The sequence below is a fragment of the Rhincodon typus genome, chromosome 3, assembly GCF_021869965.1.
Source record: "Rhincodon typus isolate 14 chromosome 3, sRhiTyp1.1, whole genome shotgun sequence".
NCBI classification, from domain to species: domain Eukaryota; kingdom Metazoa; phylum Chordata; class Chondrichthyes; order Orectolobiformes; family Rhincodontidae; genus Rhincodon; species Rhincodon typus.
This window is the reverse complement of record NC_063334.1, coordinates 28928491-28948639: the sequence shown is the minus strand read 5'-3', so window position 1 is coordinate 28948639 and position 20149 is coordinate 28928491. Positions and strand designations below refer to the sequence as shown.

The window sequence follows — 20149 nt, the reverse complement described above, 5'->3', positions numbered from 1 at the left end:
ACTTACTAAACCTATTTAGTAGCTCACTGTTAATAATTTGTATCCCTGTCGCAACCTGCCTTTCAACCTACATTTGGTGTCTTCTGCAATTTTGGTTACAGTACAATGACTTCTTTCCTCCAAGTCATTAATATATATTATAAACAGTTGATCCCTGTGGATGATCCCTGCTCATGGCTTGCCAACCTGATAAAGAAACCCCTTATCCCCACTCACTGTTTCCTGCCCAGGAGCCAATTTTCTACGTATACCAGTACAATACCTCTAACGCTGTGGGCTCTTGTCTTATGACTTAACCTTTTGAGAAGTACCTTGTCGAATGCCTTCTGGAAGTCCAAATACAACACATCTCCTGGTTCCCCTCGATCCACTTTGGTTGAGACTTCCTCGAAAAGCTCTTATAAACTTCAATTTTATGAAGCCATGCTGACTCTGTGTGATAGATTTTGATTTTCCAAATGCTCTGCTGTTACTTTCTTAACAATTGATTCCAATACTTGTCCAACAATAGATGTTAGGTTAATCAACCTACTGATACCTGCATTTTGACACCTTCCTTTTTTGAAAAAGTGTTACATTGGCAGTTTTCCAATCCTCTCCAGCATCCAACGATTTTTGGAAAATTACAACTAACATATCCAATAGCTCTGGTAGAATCCTAGAATGCGTGCTATTAGGGCCATGAGACATATCTACCTTAAGCCCCATTAGTTTGTCTAATACTACTTCTTTAGTGATAGTAGTTAATTCCTCCCCCATATTCTTTTTTATTAATGAGATGTTTGAAGCATCTTACAGAAGATACTTTTTCACTCAAAGATTTGTGGAATATGGACCTTGATATCCAATGGAATGGTTGAAGTGAATTTTTTTTAGAATTCTTCCAGGGCAAGCCAGACAGAAAATATGGAATAGGTGGTTATGAACTGTTCTGAGGATGGGTCATTCGACCCGAAACGTTAACTCTGCTTTCTCTCCACGGATGCTGCCAGACCTGCTGAGCTTTTCCATCAATTTCTGTTTGTGTTTCTGATTTACAGCATCTGCAGTTCTTTTTTTTTGGTTATGATGATAGATTTAGAATCAGGAATTTGGGAGGATGGACAAACACAGCATGGAAAGGATGAGCTGAATGGATTGTTTCTGTGGCTTATATCCTCAGTAGTCCTATATGCTGTTATTTTCATTTGAAGTAGCCCTCAATTTTAACATTTCATGTAACCTTAACAATCATATGCTTTGCTTAAATCACCACGGACATTTCCTTTCTAGGTTTCTGCAGTGTCTTTCTCATTAAGGAATTGAGGGATTTAGGGTAAAGTGGGGTAGCAGAGTTGGAGTAAATAGCCAGCCATCATATTATGAAGGGTGGGGCAGGCTTGAGGGACAAATTGGACTACCCCTGCTCCTATATTTACATTTTGACTCAGGTCATTAGTTTCAGGGGCTAATATCATGAGCCATTTCTACAATACCCCCAATACTTGAATGTCTGTCGTGTAACTTGGCAGCTGACTGCAGTAGAATTGAGGACTGACAAGACCGCTATAATATAAGGGTTCTATCTCTTCTGTTTTATTTTCTGCACCACATGAGAGAACTGTCAAAATAGAGCTTTGGCTCCACGTTTCTGAAAGAGCTTATTTGGAATCTCCTCTCAGAAATAAAGAGCTTTCTGGTTTCATAGAAAAGAAGGGATTCTTTGATTTAAACGGAGACTTACAGAGTCTCCAAGTGCAGATGAATTGCTCAGTAGGATTATTAATTTCCCATGCATTTCCTTCATAGTCGGCTATGAAGGCATTCCCCAGGGTCCCCAGTCACACCCATCATCTAACACTGGAATAACGACCGTTTGGCCAGTGAAAAATCTGTGCCATAGTTGTATATGGTAATGGTTCTGAAAGAGTTTGTGTCGAAGTTGCATTAAGCTCCACCCAATCTGATGATTTCACATAGTCTTTAAGTGGAAGGAGACAATCTAACTTAAAATCCCAATGAATCCAGCCAGTTCAGAAAGTAGAATGCCTGAGGTGATGCAGGTTCAGGCAAGTTCTAACTGACTTCTACAGCAGAGTGATCTGCCAATTCATGTTTGCAGTTACTGAAGGACTGAGGGTTTAAGCAACTGTTAGATCCTTCCAGGATTACACAGATATTGGCCCACCAATTTTACTGTATTCAAGGGGTCACAGCTGGGCTTTTCAATGTAATACTGCTTGACGTAGTCAAGTAGAGGGTCTGCAATAACCATTGCAGGGTATCCTGAGCTGCTACTGCTGTTGCACATGCCTATACTTATAAAGCATCAATGATTTAATTCCATGTGAAAGGATTTCTAGATAAACAGTATTGGTGTCTTTTATGACCACAGGATGTCCCTAAGTGTGATACAGACAATGAAGTATTGTTTCTCGCAAGTTAACCTGTCAGTTATATGTGTTTCAATCATTTAAGTAAGATAAACAAGTTTCCCGGAGAATGTCCTTCAAGGTATTGGTGCACAGCTTAATCATATAGCTCAGCTATGAAGAAATACACAGAATCTGTAATGAAGCTATACCTTTCCTCTCTTGGGGATGTACTTTTCTAAAAAAATTATTTTCATGGAATACGTCAGAGGGCTTTGGAAGGTGCTACCACAGGAGCTTTGATGAGTTGCTGCAGTGTATCTTGTAGATAATGCACATTATTACCATTATGCACTTGTGAAGGAGGAGTGAATGTTTAATGTGGTGCTGGTGTGTTACGAGTCACATGGGAGTCTAAGTTGCTGTGGCAACATACATTTTCCATGGATGTTGTAGCTTGGACCTATGGATTTCCATCACATGACATACCAGGAATCGTTCCAGCTCTTACTACCTGCTATTGGTTTGTGTTGAAGCAATTTGCAGGTTGATACTCAACTCATAATGGCTTCATAATGAAAGTAACTTCCTTGGCCCCCTGGGGTAGGTCTTGAACCTGGAGCGTATGCGTCAAAATCAAGCTTATTAGCCAGTGTGCCACAAGCCCTCCCATTTAAGGTGGTGGATACGGTGTTAATTAAGCGGTCTGCTTTGTCCAGGATGGTGTTGAGCTTCTAGACTGTTGCTGGAATTGCACCCATCCATCCAGTCTTCCATCACAGTCAGCCTTGTGGATGGTGGACAGCCTTCGGGGACTGAGGAGTCAGGTACTCACCACATTCTCAACAGGGATGTAGTATCACCAGCCTCTGATCAGTAGAGACATGAACAACGTACAAGAGACACCTCAAAGCCCTCGAGAAATATCACCAGTGATGTTCTGGCAAAATGCTGCAAATCTGCTGGCAGGATAAGCATTCCAACATCAGTGTTCTCTCTTGATCTTGTTCTTTGTGCACCTTCTCTGCAGCTGTAATATTGTATTCTTCGCTCTGTTCTATTACCCTAATGCACTTTGTATGGTATGATCTGCTTGTACTGCACGCAAAACAAAATGTTTTACTGAGACAATAATAAATCAAGTCAAATCAAAATCAAAAAATCCCAATCTCAAGCGACTGCTAATCAGCTGCATTGGGTGGGCCACATCATCTGCATGCCTGACACAAATCTTGCAGAACAGGCTGTCCACTCCAAGCTTTATTACAGCAAATAGCGAGCAGGAAGGTAGAGGAAATACTTCAAGGCATCCTCAATGCCGCCCCAAAGAAATGCAAACTGGTGGGAACCTCTAGCCAAAGACTGCCCAAACTGGAGAAGAAGCATTTGTGAAGATGCCAACCAATCTGGGCATCTCTGGCAGGACCTGAAGGAGGCCAGATGCAGACAGTGAAAGAAGCATGTGAAAACTCCAGCATGCCAGCCACCCATCCATTCAAACACCATCTTCCCCACCGTTAGCAGGGTTTGTGGATCCAGTGTTGGATTATTTAATCACCTAGGACTTTCAACTTTGGAGTGAAGGAAGCCAATCCTAAGGGACAGCATGAGAAGGTGCAGAAGACCCAATGCACAAGTTCCAGCCACAAATTTGCTCTCATAGCCACAGTTGCTGGTTAATTTAAATTACTGATGTGCTGATAGTTTGGGATATATTTTGCACAAGGTATAGGTCACAAGTGATATTGTAACCATAGTAGTAATGCAGGGAGAAACTATTTCCACTGGTGGGTGGAGCTCAGAACAAGGGGGCATAAGTTAAGTTAAAGCCATTCACACTTCTTCACATTGAGAAGACAAAACTGATGTCAATTGATTTTCTTTTTGAATGATGGGACAGTTTTGAGGAACTGAACAGCCTCCTCTTATTCTTTTGTTCCTATCTGGCCAACTGCAAAATCTACCTCTTTCTCATATTCAGAAGGGATTTGTAATTTATTTCATTTGTTGTTGGGTTCCAGAGAACTTCCAGATTGTGATACGTGGCAGTTAAAGGGGGTGAGGAATAATATGTACAATTTTTGAACCAATCTTCTTATCAATTTAAAGAATTTTTAAAAGTCCGTAAGCTTAAAGAAATGCTTATTTCATTCATGAAGGCAAGTCTTTCTTCAGTGGAGATATTTTTATGGTTTCATCACTTTCCTATAATTGATCTCATTTCAATGGATAAATTGGAAAAGCCAACCAGGCAAACATGTCTAGCAAATTTAATTCTTTTCACCTGCAAGGAATTTGTTTAATGTACAATGCCTATTACTTTGTGGGTCCAGACTTTTAAAACCAAACCATGGTGTGAGTGAAAGTTAGGTCCTATTAGCAAGTAAAATAAAATGAATTCCTAGGTTTTTGGCTACCTTACTGTAATACTCCAACATGTACATTTCACCAAATAAATCAAAAATATTTTGCCACATGCATGGACATCTCCACGTCATTATCACAGCTTCACATCTCTGCGGGTTCCATAAACTGAGAAATGGAATCGGTACAATTACATCTGTGCTCAAACGATTGAAATAGTATAGGTGTTTAGAACTTAAAATGATGAACAACAACACCATGTATTTACATAGGTCTTTCAATATTGTAAGAAAGTCTCAATGCGCATCACTGCAGCATTACCAAGAACAAAATTGAAACTGGGCCACAGAAGATGGTTTTGGTGCAAGCAATCATGAGCTTGGTTGAAGAGACAAATTTTAGGAAAAGTCTTAAAGGAAAGAAAGGATGAGAGGCAGAGGGTTTTAGAGAGTGAATACCACAGCATGGTGCCCAGTCAGGTAAAAAGTAATCACTAATGGTAAAGTAATGGCAATTGAGTACATATAAAGGGCCTGAAAGAAAGGACCATAGAGAACTTACAGAGATGAAAACTATACCAGCTCCCCAATCTAATATTTACCCTTAATGATGTAACAGCTAGACTTATTTTCAGTCATTGGATGTGGGGATTGCTGCCTGGGCCAGCAATTATTGCTAGATAGACCCATATTGCTGTTGGGGAGGGAAGTTCAGGATTTCAATCCAGCAACACTGTAGGAACAGCAACACAGTTCCATGTCAGGCTGATGCGTGACTTGGACGGGCACCTACAATGGATGGCGCTCCTAAGGATCTGCAGCCCTTGTCCTTCTAGGTGGTGGAGATCTGCATTTGGAAGGTGCTATTAAAGGAGCATTAAATGAGTTGCTGCAGCACATCTTTTAAATGATACACTCTGCTACCACTGTGCATTGATGGTGGAAAAAATGAACATGGAGTAAGGCAGAATAATCTAATGATGGGGTGTAAAAGTAAATGTCAGAAATAGCTGAGCTGTGACTGGTAGAATGGAATATCATCACTTGTAGAATGGCCTGATGCAAGTTTCCTGACACTACAGATTGCATTTCCCATTTTTGGTATTAAAGGTTGAGCTGTCTCTAGCCTGTTTTTGCTTCTGATCCCAGCAAAACATAGTTTCAATATCAGTCACATATCCTGGGATCGAATTTATAGTAGAGAGAGATCTCATTATGTATAACTTGTCTGTAATTTAACGTGACTCTACTCACACCCTACTTCAGCTCACACTAACAACATATCTTTCTGCTCTTTTCCCCCTCATGTACTTGTGTAGTATGCCCCTAATGTATGCTAATCACCTTAACTACTCCATGTGACAGTACGTTCCAGGCTTCCCCCCACTCTCCTAAGCCACTGATGAGATCTGCTTGCCTTAAAGATAATAAATTACTCTTTTACACTGATAGTGGAAGCTTGCATTTCTGCCTACTAGACTATGACTGGTAGTCAGATTTATTCTAGTAATTATGACTATATAGAAGTATACAAGCAAAATACTAAGAAAACCATAAAGATTGAATTAGCCTACAAGAATTTAAATATCTTCTTCAGAATACATTCCTGTCGCTATCCAAGAGCTTGTAGTGTGACAGTAAGGAAGCCTTACTGCAATTACATGGAACTCTGGTGAGACCTCACCTGGGGTGGCATGTGCAGTTTGTGGAATGATATAGTTCGATTGGGTGGAAAAGAGAGTGCAGTGATAGATTGGGCCTGAGAGGATGAGTCAAATATGAGCCTTTATTCCTCTCTGGAGTTTAGAAGAATGAGAAGCGTTCTCATTAAAATGTGCAAAATTCTTAAAGCATTTGAATGGGCACAAGCTGAGAGGCTGGAGGCTCTAGACCGAAGAATCACTGTCTAAGGATGAGGGGATGATCAATTAGGACTGTGAAGAGTGAGGAGAATTTTCTTTGCTCAAAGGTTTGTGAGAGATTGGAATTCACTAGCCCAGAGATCTGTGGATGATCAGTTGTTGAGTATATTTAAGACTGCAATTGATAGATGTTTGGGCGTGAAGAGAATCAAGAGATATGGGAATATGACAGGAAAGTAGAGCTGAAATTTAGAATCAGATATTACCTTATTGAACAGAGTAGTAGAAACCTTATTGTGTATTTCTGATCTTATTTCTTATGTTCATGAAATAGTCAGAGTTTTATTAACATCACTTTTAGTTAGGCAGCACTTTGGATGGATAAATTTGATGCAGCACAGATATTTCAGAAGTAACTGAAAACTTTGTGAATGCAAATGTGCATCATTTCAGTTATAAATGCCTTGTAATCAAGATGTTTGCTGTTCAAATACGTCCTAAAATACATATTGTCCCAAGCACTGGGATGGCAGTAAAACCCAACAGGAGGTTGGTGTAAGTGTGGAGGTACAGTATTCTATTTGTGTTAGTGCTTTGAGTTGATCCAGCATTCAAAAGGTTACAAACCATGTTCAACTGTGCTAATATTTTCTATTCCCTAATCACTTTTAGATCGTGTGCTTCTACTTCAGCAAATTTACTGAAAATGTCTGGCTTTTGCCCTTGGCTGCAAAACCATTAAACCATAGTACAACTTCCGCCAGATGTTCCCAATCCATTTAGACGGCAGGATTGTGTGTTTTGTCTTGGATTCCTGGGATATTGTGAAATGAGGGAGCTAACATTCTGAATAGCATGAATATTACTTCAAAATTATGATGGTAGAAAATAATGCAACTTTATGACCAAGGCAGTCATATTGCAGGATCTAAATATCATTAAATTACATTTAAATAGTGCCTTCCTAACAGCACTATTAAGAACACTGTTATGGTTCAAGAAGGTGGCTCACCACTACCTTCTCTGGGGCACTAGGGTCAGGCAATAAATACATTTTCACATCCCATGAACAAATAAATTAATGTAATGAAGCAAATATCGCAACGTGTCGTGGAAGCATCATGAGACACATTGCCACTTAGAATCAAACATTTGTCAAAGAAGTAAGATTTGAGTAATACCTTAAAGGAAGTGACAAACGAGGAGAAAGACAGCAAGGTTTAGGGAGAAAATTTTAAACATTTCAGTCCAGGAAGCTAAGGCACAACTGCAAATGGAAGTGTGATGGAAGGGACAACCAAACCTGAGAATGTGTAATGAGGCCAGAGTTGGAGGTGCACAAGGATCTGGCACAGCTATAGGGCTGGAGAAGGTTACGAAGTATGATAGAGAGCAGCATTAAAATGTAATTTATGATTCTGACCACATCAATTGAACATTGCTCTATGTGCAATGAATATTCAAACATGCATATGAACGTACAATTTAGGAGCAGGTTTAAACCACTCTGCCTTCAAGCCTGCACCGTTGTTCAATAATTCAATTATTACTCTATATTCCCACCTGCCTATGGTAATCTTTCTCCCCACTGCTTATCCATATCTGCCTTAAAAATATTCAAGGCCTCAACTTTCACTACCTTTTGAGGAGAGTTTCAAAGAGTCATGATCATCTGTGAGAAAATATGCTCCTCATCATTCTCATTAATGTGTAACCCTTTATTTTTAAGCAGTCACCCCCAGTTCTAGATTCTCCCATAGGAGAAAATATCTCTTCTCGCCCATTCTTCAAGGCCCCTCAGGATGTTATGTGTTTCAGTCAAGTCAGCTCTTACTCTTCTAAACTCCATCAAATACACAGCCTTGTCTAACCTTTCTTCATCAGACAACCTTTCCATTCTAGGTATTAGCCTAGCGAAGTGACATACGACATTAAACTATAGTTTGTTATTAAATCTACTTATCCTACATTCCTGTCTATTTGCTACAGAACGTGGATATTTATATCATCCAATATTTATTCAGCATGCTTCTTTGACCATCCTGCAGCTGCTTTGCATTCAGATTCTTGATCCAAATCAAGGTACCATGGTTTGGGACCAAAGGGAAACGGTTTGTAAAACTTAGAGAATCTTGAAAGCAGAGTATTAAATATTTCTTTGCAGTATGGAGCTGGGAGGTGTAAACCTAAGGATTATAATGGCGCTGAAGGAAGGAGGATCCAATTACAGTATAACAATATGCTAACAACATTGGCAGTCTCCCTAACAAAAGGGGCAAAATTGCAAAATTGGGGCACAAAACACAGAGACAGGTAATAACTTGTAACCTCTCTAGACAATAAATCTACTGCTAAGAAACACCAGTTGACTGGAAATTTTTGAGCAGACTCGAGGATCATTTTAGTACTGTATTTTAAGAGCAGAAATGTAGAGAATACATTTAGAGAAGGAAAACAATTTTTGTTGCTGCTATGTGATGTTTTATGCTTCAGGTATATATTATCTCATTGACACATTTGTGCTTAGGCATTCAAACATTGTTCCACAAACCGAAAGATCATTCTATGATCAAAAATTACTTATGCCAGATTGGAGAAATAACTGCTATATGCATGGGAAGTATGCGTAGAGGTAACATATTCAATATAAAGACATATTGGGATCAAAAGTTTGGTTAAATAAGATTGAAAGAGGATTTTTAAAGAGGAGAGGGAGAGAGAGCGTTGGAAAGGTTTAATAGATGAATTCTAGAACTCAAGGTTTTGGCAGCTGAAGGCATAGTTACCAATGGTAGGACATTGAAAATCAGGGATGTGCAAGCAGCCAGAATTACAGGAATGCAGAGATTTTGAAGGATCATACAGTTGTAGGACATTAGAGAAATTGCAAAGGATGAAGCCATGGAGGGATCTGAAAGCAAAAAAATGAAGCTTTTCAAATCAGATAGAGGTTTAGATAGTGAGAGATAGTAGGAACTGCCGATGCTGGAGAATCTGAGATAACAAGGTGTAGAGCTGGATGAACACAGTAGGCCGAGCAGGAAAGTTGATGTTTCGGGTCTGGACCCTGGATTTCTGAAGAAGGGTCCAGACCCGAAACGTCAGCTTTCCTGCTCCTCTGATGCTGCTTGGCCTGCTGTGTTCATCCAGCTCTACACCTTGTTATCTGAGGTTTAGATAGTGTCATGTGTTGGGTTCGTAGAGCTTGGATTCTTTTAACTCTGCTTTCCAAGCTGTGAATAAAAAAATCAGGCCAAACTTTGCCAGGCAACATAGAATACCTGAAGAATCTGGGGTTGTTTCTTTTTTCCTTAGAACAGAGAAGGTTGAGGAGAGACTGAATAGAGGTGTTCAAAATTATTGTAGAGTATAGAAATCAGAGAAAGAGACCATTTGGCCTATTGTGCCTTTGCGGGCTATTTGAGAAAGCAATAATGCCATGTCCCGTAACCTTGTAAGTTCCTCAGCTTCAAGCATCCATTTAACTCCCTGTTAAAATGATTTGGCCACTTCTGAAGAGTTTTAATTGAGTAGATCAGGACAAACTGTTTCCTGTAGTAGGAGGACCAGCAAGCAAAGGAAACAGATTGAAGATGTTTGGCTAAAGTGCCAGAGGAGGAGAATTGCCTACAAAGCATGTTGTTATGATCTGGAATAAACTCTCTCAAAGGGTAATGGAAGCAGATTCAAATTTCAAAAGAGAATTGGACAAAGAATTGAAGGGGGGCAATGTGCAGGTTACTGAGAATAGAGAAGTGGAGAGGGGAATAACTGGACAACTTTCTCAAAGAGTCAGCAGCAGGTTTGATGGGCAAAACGGTCTCCTTCACTATATGTTCAATATGCTTATTACATCTCCCTTATTGTCCTGTCGGTGAGTGTCATTGGAAAGCTGGTTGCTGTCTATTTAAAAGCATTTCATTTCTGGTGAGTTTAATGATCACATCCTGTATTATCTGTCAGGCAGGAATGACGCTCATGTTAGTCTTCCAAATAAACATTACTTGACAGTAACAACTTAAAATTCTTGCACTTAAGTATGGAACTGGTCAAAAGTAAACACAAATCAAGAAACATTTACAATAAATCAAGCTGCGCAAACAGGCATAAGTTCCATTTTAGCTGAGTAATGGCTGAACTGAGAAACTTTAGTGTAACACTGTCAAGTAACACTGTTTATACACTGGTATGTTAGTGTCTACACATATATTTGGCTATGGTATACCTTGCACTGGATGCTAGCAGTATCTTTCAAGGAGAGCAGTTCAAACCTTCTATTTATTTACATGAACAGCCCACAAAAAGACCTAAAGATATCTCAAGTTCAGTGGGGGGATTAAAAGAAAGCAAACTTGCTTGCTGCACAAATGAAAGATTAATTTTAAAATGCATTGATACATTGGAACATCAGAACAGCAAAGGGGTATTAAACCCCTATGATCTGTTGCATGGATAGAGTACCTTTTATTGTCCAGTACTTCCCTGGAGTGGAGAGATTACGCCATGTTCTTTGCAGCCTTTAACATGTCATCAATGACTGAATATCTCGTCAAGATCATCCCTACGTCTCCACTTCTCATCTTCAAACAACAGCTAAACCTTAAATTCACTATCATTCGCAGTAAACTACCCAGCCTTCAGGACAATATCGACCACAACACCACACAACCCTGCCACGGCAACCTCTGCAAGACATGTCAGATCATTGACATGGATACTACCATCATACATGGAAACACCACCCACCACATACACAGCAGATACTCATGTGACTCAGCCAATGTTGTCTACCTCATACGCTGCAGGCAAGAATGCCCGGAGGCATAGTATATTGGCGAGACCGCACAAATGCTAGGACAACGGATAAATGGACACCGCACAACAATTGGCAGACAGGAATGTTCCTTCCCAGTTGGGGAACACCTCAGCGGTAAAGGACATTCAGCCTCTGATCTTTGGGTAAGTGTCCTCCAAGGTGGCATTGGAGACACACAACATCGCAGAATCACTGAGCAGAAACCGAAAGCCAAGTTCCGTACCCATGAAGACAGCATCAAACATGATCTTGGGTTAATGTCGCACTACATATGACCCCAACATACTGTTCTGTATCTGGAAAATCTTCCCTACTGCCCTATTTTGACACTATCACCTTAATAACTCGTTATGATCTCTCTACCTTAATTAGCTTGTACAGTTTTTGGATTACTTGTTCCTTTGGTTAGACCCTCAGCATGTGACTCTTATACCTATCATGTTATTTCCAGCCATTTGGTTTATCTCCATCACCATCTTATTTTTAATTTTTTGTAATTATCTCTCTGCCTCAAATAATCGGATCATAGGTCATCCCTTCACTAGCTACTCAGCTGTTGACACTTTATTCACACCTCCTGACACTTTTGATCACCTGCAGAGACTTGTTATTAGCCTGTCGACACCCCACTCACACCATTTGTATGATCTTTTGATCTCTGTCTATAAATTCTGTGCCTGTGTGTTTGTCTTCACTTGGCCTGACGAAGGAGCAGCACTCTGAAGGCTTGTGATTTCAAATAAACCCGTTGGGCTATAACCTGGTGTCATGTGAATTCTGACTTTGTCTGCCCCAGTCCAACACCAGCAACTCCACATCATTAGATGATGGCTGATTTGTTTATTAACTCGATCTGCCTCCTTTGCTTCCATGACTGTTTCTACCACACGACCAACTAAAATCTACAAAATGCAGCATGGAAATTTTCAATCGATTTTCCTTCCTCCTTGCCTCAGCAGCTTCTCAGGGAAACAGTTACACATTTCTGCTATCTAAGGTGTGGAAGACTAAGATCAAGGATGATTCAAGAGTTTGGGAGCCTACATTAGGAGATGCTGAATATATCTGAAATTCTTTAACTGAAGAAAAGAAGTGAAGAGACAATTCAGATCCTGACTGCCAGAGATGCTGTTAATGTAGTTAATAGTATTTGACTTGGGTGTTTGAGAGCAGAACCCAAAAATAGAGCCTGACAAAAAGCACACAATGTGATGAAGATTCGTGGTAAGCCAAAGGATTGGGAAGCATTTAAAAACCAGCAAAGCAGAACTTTCATAAAGCAGTAATGGGAAAGAAGATGAAATATATGGATAAGCTACCTGGTAATAGAGAAGAAAATTGTAAGAATATTTTTTAGATATATAAAAGGTAAGGGAGAGGCAAGAATGGATATTAGACCACTGGAAAATGAGGCTGAAGAAGTAGTGCAGATCAAAGAAATGGCAGAGGAACTGAATAGGTACTTTGCATCAGTCTTCATGGTGGAAGAGACCAGGAACATACCAGAACTTCAAGAGAGTCAAGGGGCAGAGGTAGTGGCTATCACCAAGGAGAAGGTGATAGGGTAGCTGAAACATCTGAAGGTGGATAAATTGCCTGGACTGGATCGGCCACATTTCAGGATTCTAAAGGAGATAGTTGAGGAGATTGTTAGGGCATTGGTGGTGATCTTTCGGGAATCACTAGAGTCAGGGAAGGTCACACCTGTTTAAGAAGGGAGGCAGAAGACAAGAAATTATGAGCTGGTTAAACTGACCTCGGTTGTTGGTAAAATTTTAGAGTCCATTATTAAGGATGAGATTGCAAAGTAGTTGGGAGGCATGGTAAAATAGGGCTGAGTCAGTACAGTTTAATCAACCAGAGGTCATGCCTTACGAATCTGTTAGAATTCTTTGAGGAAGTAATGAGCAAGTTAGACAGTGGAGACCCAGTGGACATGATCTATTTGGAATTCCAGAAGGCCTTTGATAAGTGCTACTCAGGTGGCTGCTACATAAGAACCTATGGTATTAGGGGCATGGTACTGGCATGGATAGAGGATTGGTTGACTGGCAGAAGTCTGAGAGTGGGGATAAAAGGTCTTTTTCAGGAAGGCAGCTGGTGACTGGTAGAGTTCCACAGGGGTCAGTGATGGGACCACAACTAATCATGTCAAACATTAACGATCTGGACAAGGGAACTGAGGGCATTGTTGCTAAATTTACAGATGACACAAAGAAAGGCGGAGGTACAGGTAGTGTTGAGGGGGCAGGGAAGCTACAGAAGGACTTGGACAGAATAGGCAAGTGGGCGTAGAAGTGGCAGATGGAATATAATGTGGGAAAGTGCAAGAATAGAGGGGTAGACTATTTTCTAAATGGGAAAGACTTTGGAAATCTGAAGCACAAAGAATCTTGGGAGTCCTGGTTCAGGATTCTCTTAGGGTTAACATGCAGGTTCAGTTTACAGTTAGGAAGGCAAATGCAACGTTAAAATTCATTTCAAGAGGTCTAGAATACAACAGCAGTGATGTAATGCTGAGGCTTTATAAGGCTCTGATCAGACCGCATTTGGAATATTGTATGCAGATTTTGGCCCCACATCCAAGGAAGGATGTGCTGGTGTTGGAGGAGATCCAGAGGAGGTTTACAAAAATGATCCTGGGGATAAAAGCACTTGTCGTATCAGGAGCGGTTGAGAACTTTGGGTCTGTAATCGATGGAGTTTAGAAGGATGAGGGGGGAGTCTCATTGAAACTTACAGAATACTGAGAGGCCTGGATGGAGTGGACATGGAGAAGATATTTCTACCAGTAGGAGAGATGAGAACCCAAGGGCACAGCCTCAGACTGAAGGGACGTCCCTTTAGAATTGAGATGAGGAGGAATTTATTGAGTCAGAGAGTAATGAATCTGTGGAACACATTTCCACAGAAGGCTGTGAAGGCCAAACCATTGAGTTTGATTAAGACAGAGATAGATATATTCTTGATTGGTAAGGGAATCAAGGGTTACCGGGCGAAGGCAGAAGAATGGGGTTGAGAAACATAACATCCATAATTGAATAGTGGAGTATACTCATAGGCCAAATGGCCCAACTCTGCTCCTAAGTGCACATTTCTGGGATTTACCTCAGTGCAATAGATTTATTACAGCAATATATTCATACAGCTTTGCTTTCACATAATGCAGAGTGGTAGATAAAGTCCAGCGGTCCACAATTTTCATGACCCAGTAGCTACAAGTAACCACAGGCAAAGTGTGGGCACATTTAGGAATGAAGAGCCACTATTTTTACTCATAGGTCCCATGGTTCTCCTGTTTCCAAAGTAACCAATCTAAACAACACAGAAATAGATCTCGTCAGTCATAAATAACCTGCCCTTTTCATGGAGACAACTCTCTATAATTTCTTGTGAAAATATTTTGCTCAAAAGCTGCCTGATCCCTAAAGGTCATCAAACTATGCTTCATAATATTCAACTGAGATATATGAGATCCTCTGTGTTTAGGCTTGGTCTGCTGTCTATCTAAATTCAGTCTTCAGTGTGGAAGAAGTATGGAAACCATCTCAAGCAGTTTGATAATTCTCTTCCTTGTTTTCAAATTCCTGCATGATCTCATCCCACTCCCTATTTAACCTCCCTCATGATTTATGTGCTCATTCAGTTTAGGCCTCTCGTGCATCCTTGATTTTTGCTGTTCTACTAGACATTTAGATAAGCACATGAATAAGAAATGTTTGGAGGAAGATGGGCCAAGCGCAGGCAGATAAGACTAATTTACTTTGGGATTATGATCGGCATGGACTAGTTGGACCAAAGGGTCTGTTTCCATGTTGTATGACTCTCTCTCTCTAAAATACAGTGATGTATGGTCACCTTTTGCAGCCTCAGAATATTCCAAAGCATTTTACAGGCAATGAAATACAGTCAATGTTGCAGCGAAGAAAAGATGGCAGGTAATTTGCTTGTAGCAGATATACCTAGGGCAATATGGAATCTGGAATTAGACAATCTGATGTTAGTTGAGGCAGAACATAGGGAGTACTCATCCGTTTTAAAACATAGAAACTTGAAAGATGGAACATAGAAACAATGCAATGGGATATTTTATATTCATCTGACAGGAACAGGCAAGACTTCAACTTAACGTTTCAGTCAAAATATGGCAACCACTCTAATATTGCAGTAGAGTGTGTTAGCCTAGAATTTTATGCTTAAGTCTCTGGAATGAGTTCTGAACCCACAACTTTCCTGACTTATAGACAAGAACAGTATCCATGGAGCCATATCTGACAGGTATCTAGATGCCATGGAGTAAGTTGATGGGACCAATGACTGTTTGTCCTTTACTCAGATCTTATTAACAGATATGTGTTGTATGTGTAGTGTTCAATGAGTTGATTGTTCTCTGTTCGCTTATGAGACTGATAACTGATCTATGCTCACTGTACTTGGTTGGTTGTGTATAGACTCTGAGCTAAGTAAACACACCACAGAAATTACCTGAAGCTGAACTGTAAGCATGAATGCAGATATTTGGTGATCACTGAGATATTTTAAAGTTCATGTGAATAGGTTTTTTGGTAAATAGGTTTAGAAACTAGGACCATCTCTGAACTGCTCTGAGTGATATAAAGTACACAACAATGTGAAGTCACATTTCATTAGTACCACAACTAGTGAGTTTGAGCCTGCACTCCCCTGCTGCTGAGTCGGGGATACAAGTTTCACAAGTTCCTGGGCTACTTTACTACCCAACACCATCATAAAACCAGTGGAGACAGGAGAAGAAAATCCTTGTCCACATCTGTAGTGCCCTTCACTAAGGTAACTAATCATATACCAAAGTATAATTTAGATTGTAATGTAGTCAATAGGCAAATTGCTGTTCAAGAACAGAATCTCAGTAAACATTGGAAACTACACACCAGGTCCAAGGCCACCCATGTCCAATCTCCTGGGACACCTGTCAGCGCGTTTCTTTATTTTGGACAGCTTTGTATTTTTTTATGTGTTACTTCATTTCACTCACAATAAATGAATCTGAGGTGCTGATCTAAGATTTAATGAACCAACAGCTTCCAAAAAAGCTTAATGCTAAATGCAATCAATCAGTTATGTTTGACGGAGGGTGAGATGGCAATAACAAACAGGAGAAATTCAGCATCCACAGAAAATTTTTGTCCTCTCTGGTTGAAAGCATTGAACTTGTGTTTATTCCTGGAACTAGGAAAGAGCTGCAGTGTGACAATGTTTTGGAGGTTAATGGCAGCTGGAGCAGAGTTGATTTTGGAGGGATAACATGCCTTTGGCAAAGAAGTATCAAGACAGTAGTTGACCAGTGGTCTTATGTATACCCTGAGGGGCAGCAATGACAGTCTGTGGGAGGAACAATTAATGTGCGGCCAAGGTCCCTATTAGAGAGGTGAAGAAATAAATGGAACCATTTCCCTAAACAGGAGTGTAGCCATTAGTCAGACTTGTATTCTTCTATTCTAGGAGGTCTTATGGCCCAATGGGCAGCATTCTCCCTCTGAGCCAGACATCCTGGGTCCAACTGCTCCCACTCCCAGCACCGCCAAGATCTTGACGGCCAACAATGTGTTCATAACGTAGCCAAACAGGTTGAGCATCATTACCGGCAAACCCTTTCAACACATGTTAACAGCAGATCAGAAGGAGTGGGAGAGGTTTCTGGTTAGCCATCCATAATGCAAAGAATGTTGGAACCTCAAACATCATTGTCTGTAGCTTCAAATGCATGTAAAAGGTGCAAAAAACCATTGGAACACAGACTTCCTGAATGATCTATAACAAACTACCGAGCTGGGTGTCACATCAGACAACAACCTATCCTGCCTGATGTTTCTTTTCGACCAGGTTTGTGGACTAGTGCCAATTTCCATCAACTTTGTGTCTTTCTCTATTTTTCTTCCAAGTAACCATTGATAATTCCCTCAGCCTTCATATCTCACAGCCTGTCTTGTCAGTGAATTCCTCATGATCTGCCCTTGAGACCCATTAATTTCCAAGGATGTTAGTGAAAGGCCCAGCATTGCAGTGTTTTATCTCTCAGCCTTACAATATTTGCTGCATTGCTTTTGCCACAGTTGAGAGACCATAATACAGCTCCACATCTTGGAAATTATGTAAATTTTTCACTTTGCTCACTGAACAGAGAAACTGGAGTAAATTATTCACATTCTCAGGTGCTTCCTCAAGTAATGAAGATGATTTACTTCCACTACAATATAATTGGTTCTAAAATTGTCCAGATTGTTATCATGGAAATTGAGGTTGCAAAAACCAATTTGGAGAATGGAGTTATAAAAAATAATTGCTGATATTAGTAATCTTTAATGTTTGGGTAAAGTGATATCTGCTTTCTATTGATTTGTCTTTAGTTGTTATCAAGGATTACTTTTTTCTGATCCTAGCACTGCAAAGGATTGAATCATATTGTAAAATATTGTTCAAAGGTATATTAGCATGCTTTGGTGAAATTTCTTTGTGGGCTATGTTATGACAACTATTAGATATTATTTGAAACAACACTGCTTATTACACACAACATAATTTCAGCTACATGATGCAAGTATGTGTTAATGTTTGTGGAGTGATGTGTAAGTCAAGGGATTTGTATGTGATTGTATGGGCTTGTGGGGTCGTGTGTGCATTGGTACATACATGCATGCACTTAAGTATGGATGAATGTGTCTACCAATTTGTACATACATGCCAGTTCACATACATATCAATATATGTGTGCATAAATCAATGTCTGCATGCACATGTATCTGTGGATTTGTGTGTACATATGTGTACATATATGTTTTTGTATACAAGTATGTACATGAATGAATACTGTGAGTATGTACAAGTTTGTGTATGTACATCTGTGGACATCCATACATCCATGTACATACATGCATGCACACTGACATGTGCATGTCCGTGTGTGTGCAGGTCTATATGTATATTTACATGTATTTGCATTTCATGCATGTGTTTATACATGTGTGTGCAGAGGCATATGTGTATATGCTCATTCTTGTGTATGCGTGTACTTGGATGTGTATGTATGCAAGTGTGTAGCATTTATGTATGTTTATGTGTAAGTGTGTGTGTGTGTGTGTGTGTGTGTGTGTGTGTGTGTGTGCGCGCGCATGTCCCGGAGTCTCTGTGACCTGGTCTAAGGAGGCTTCAGCATTATTTTAAGGACTAAACTCTTAATTTCTCCTCCATGCATGCTTTTACTGGCACTAAATTCCATCTCAGCCCCAGCTCTGGAAAACAAATTGTTCATACTCCAGTGTAATTATTTGAAATGTTTGCGCAATGAATCAAGCTGACAGGATTGCAGAGAATTTTGTGTTTTTGTTTTCTAATAACTTTGAAAGTCACTCCATGTGGATGTTTTTGGGTCATAAGAGCAACATTGTTTTGCTCCACAGGTTGTGATGAAGCTCAATACAATGTTGTATTCAGAAAAACAGCTTTAATTGAAGGCAAATGTTATTGGCATGACTTAATTGTACGATAAGATCAAAATTGCTAGTGCCAAGGATACCCCTTTCATATGCTACTAAAATTGTATTTTGTTCTTTTAGGCATGTTCATCTTAGAACACATGTTTCAGATTACAAGTTGCACACTGCATTGTTCTTTTCTGTATGGGAAATAAAATTAGCATAATGGAACTGGTTTGATCAATGGAACCATCTTCCTCATTCTAAGCAGATAATAAACTAAAGTATGGAAAATTTTCCTATCAGGAAGAATAGGAATACTTGGTAATTCCATCTTGGAAAATAACAGGGCACTAAGTTCCCTTTAATGTAAATTTGCAACCCCCCACCCCGCCAAGCCAAAGTGTGCAAGGTTGCCTCCTCAATTTTTTTGTGAAAATATGTATGTGGTAATTGACAATTCCCCAAGGGAGTGTTATTGTACAAGGCCATTCGGGAGTTGCACATCACTGAACCTATGTGAACAATCCTCCCTCCCTTTGTTTGGAGTGGTTTTGGTCAGCAGATCATGTAGCTAGCTTGAACAAGTAGCAGGGTCAGTGGTACACTGTAGGGCGTTCAGGGATATAGTGCTATTAGTTCTGCAAAAGATGCAATTTGCACCCAGAAAATAAAAACCTAATCTGGAGCAACAGACGAAACTCTCCCAAAGTTCCATAATGAAGTTAGTTATGTTAAGTTCATCATAGATTTGTTTTTAAAATCATTTTTCTTCTCCCTAAGGCAGTTTTGCCATTTTGGATGCAAGTTCAAAGGAAGCATGGATCTATGAGTACAAGATAACAATAAATTCAATATGTGTTTAAGATTGATTCAGTAAGCGCAACAAATTGCACACACACATACTTCAGTTTAATAGCTTACTGTAAGAAGTCAGATGCGTCAGGTCTGGAATCAATTACACAGCGGCCTTTTTCAGCATGAGGTTTTATTTTAATTGTGGATCACCCACTGTTTAACAAACCGTCAATCGTTATCACTCTGAACTTGGCACTGGGGAAATCTTATGGTTACATGTTTATGAAACCAACGGTTTGAAAGAAACACATTAACTTAATGTGATGTGGAGTTTAGCGCAGGACAATATTCTAGATGCTCCAGCCAGAGGGAAAAACCTCTCTGCTCTGGCAAGCTCTCCAAGAATTTTTATATGGTGCAATGAGAGCGTCTTTCATTCTGAAACACCCATGAGGAATTAGGTCCATTGCTTTCGATCTCTACTCAAGGGACAACACTCACATCCCAA

General features: G+C 40.0%; 1 protein-coding gene across 1 annotated transcript in view; it reads left to right on the top strand.

Annotated features, from left to right (window-relative positions):
• svep1 (sushi, von Willebrand factor type A, EGF and pentraxin domain containing 1) overlaps positions 1-20149 on the top strand; it is a 176588-nt gene that overhangs the window by 44877 nt on the left and 111562 nt on the right. The gene's annotated exons all lie outside the window — the stretch shown is intronic.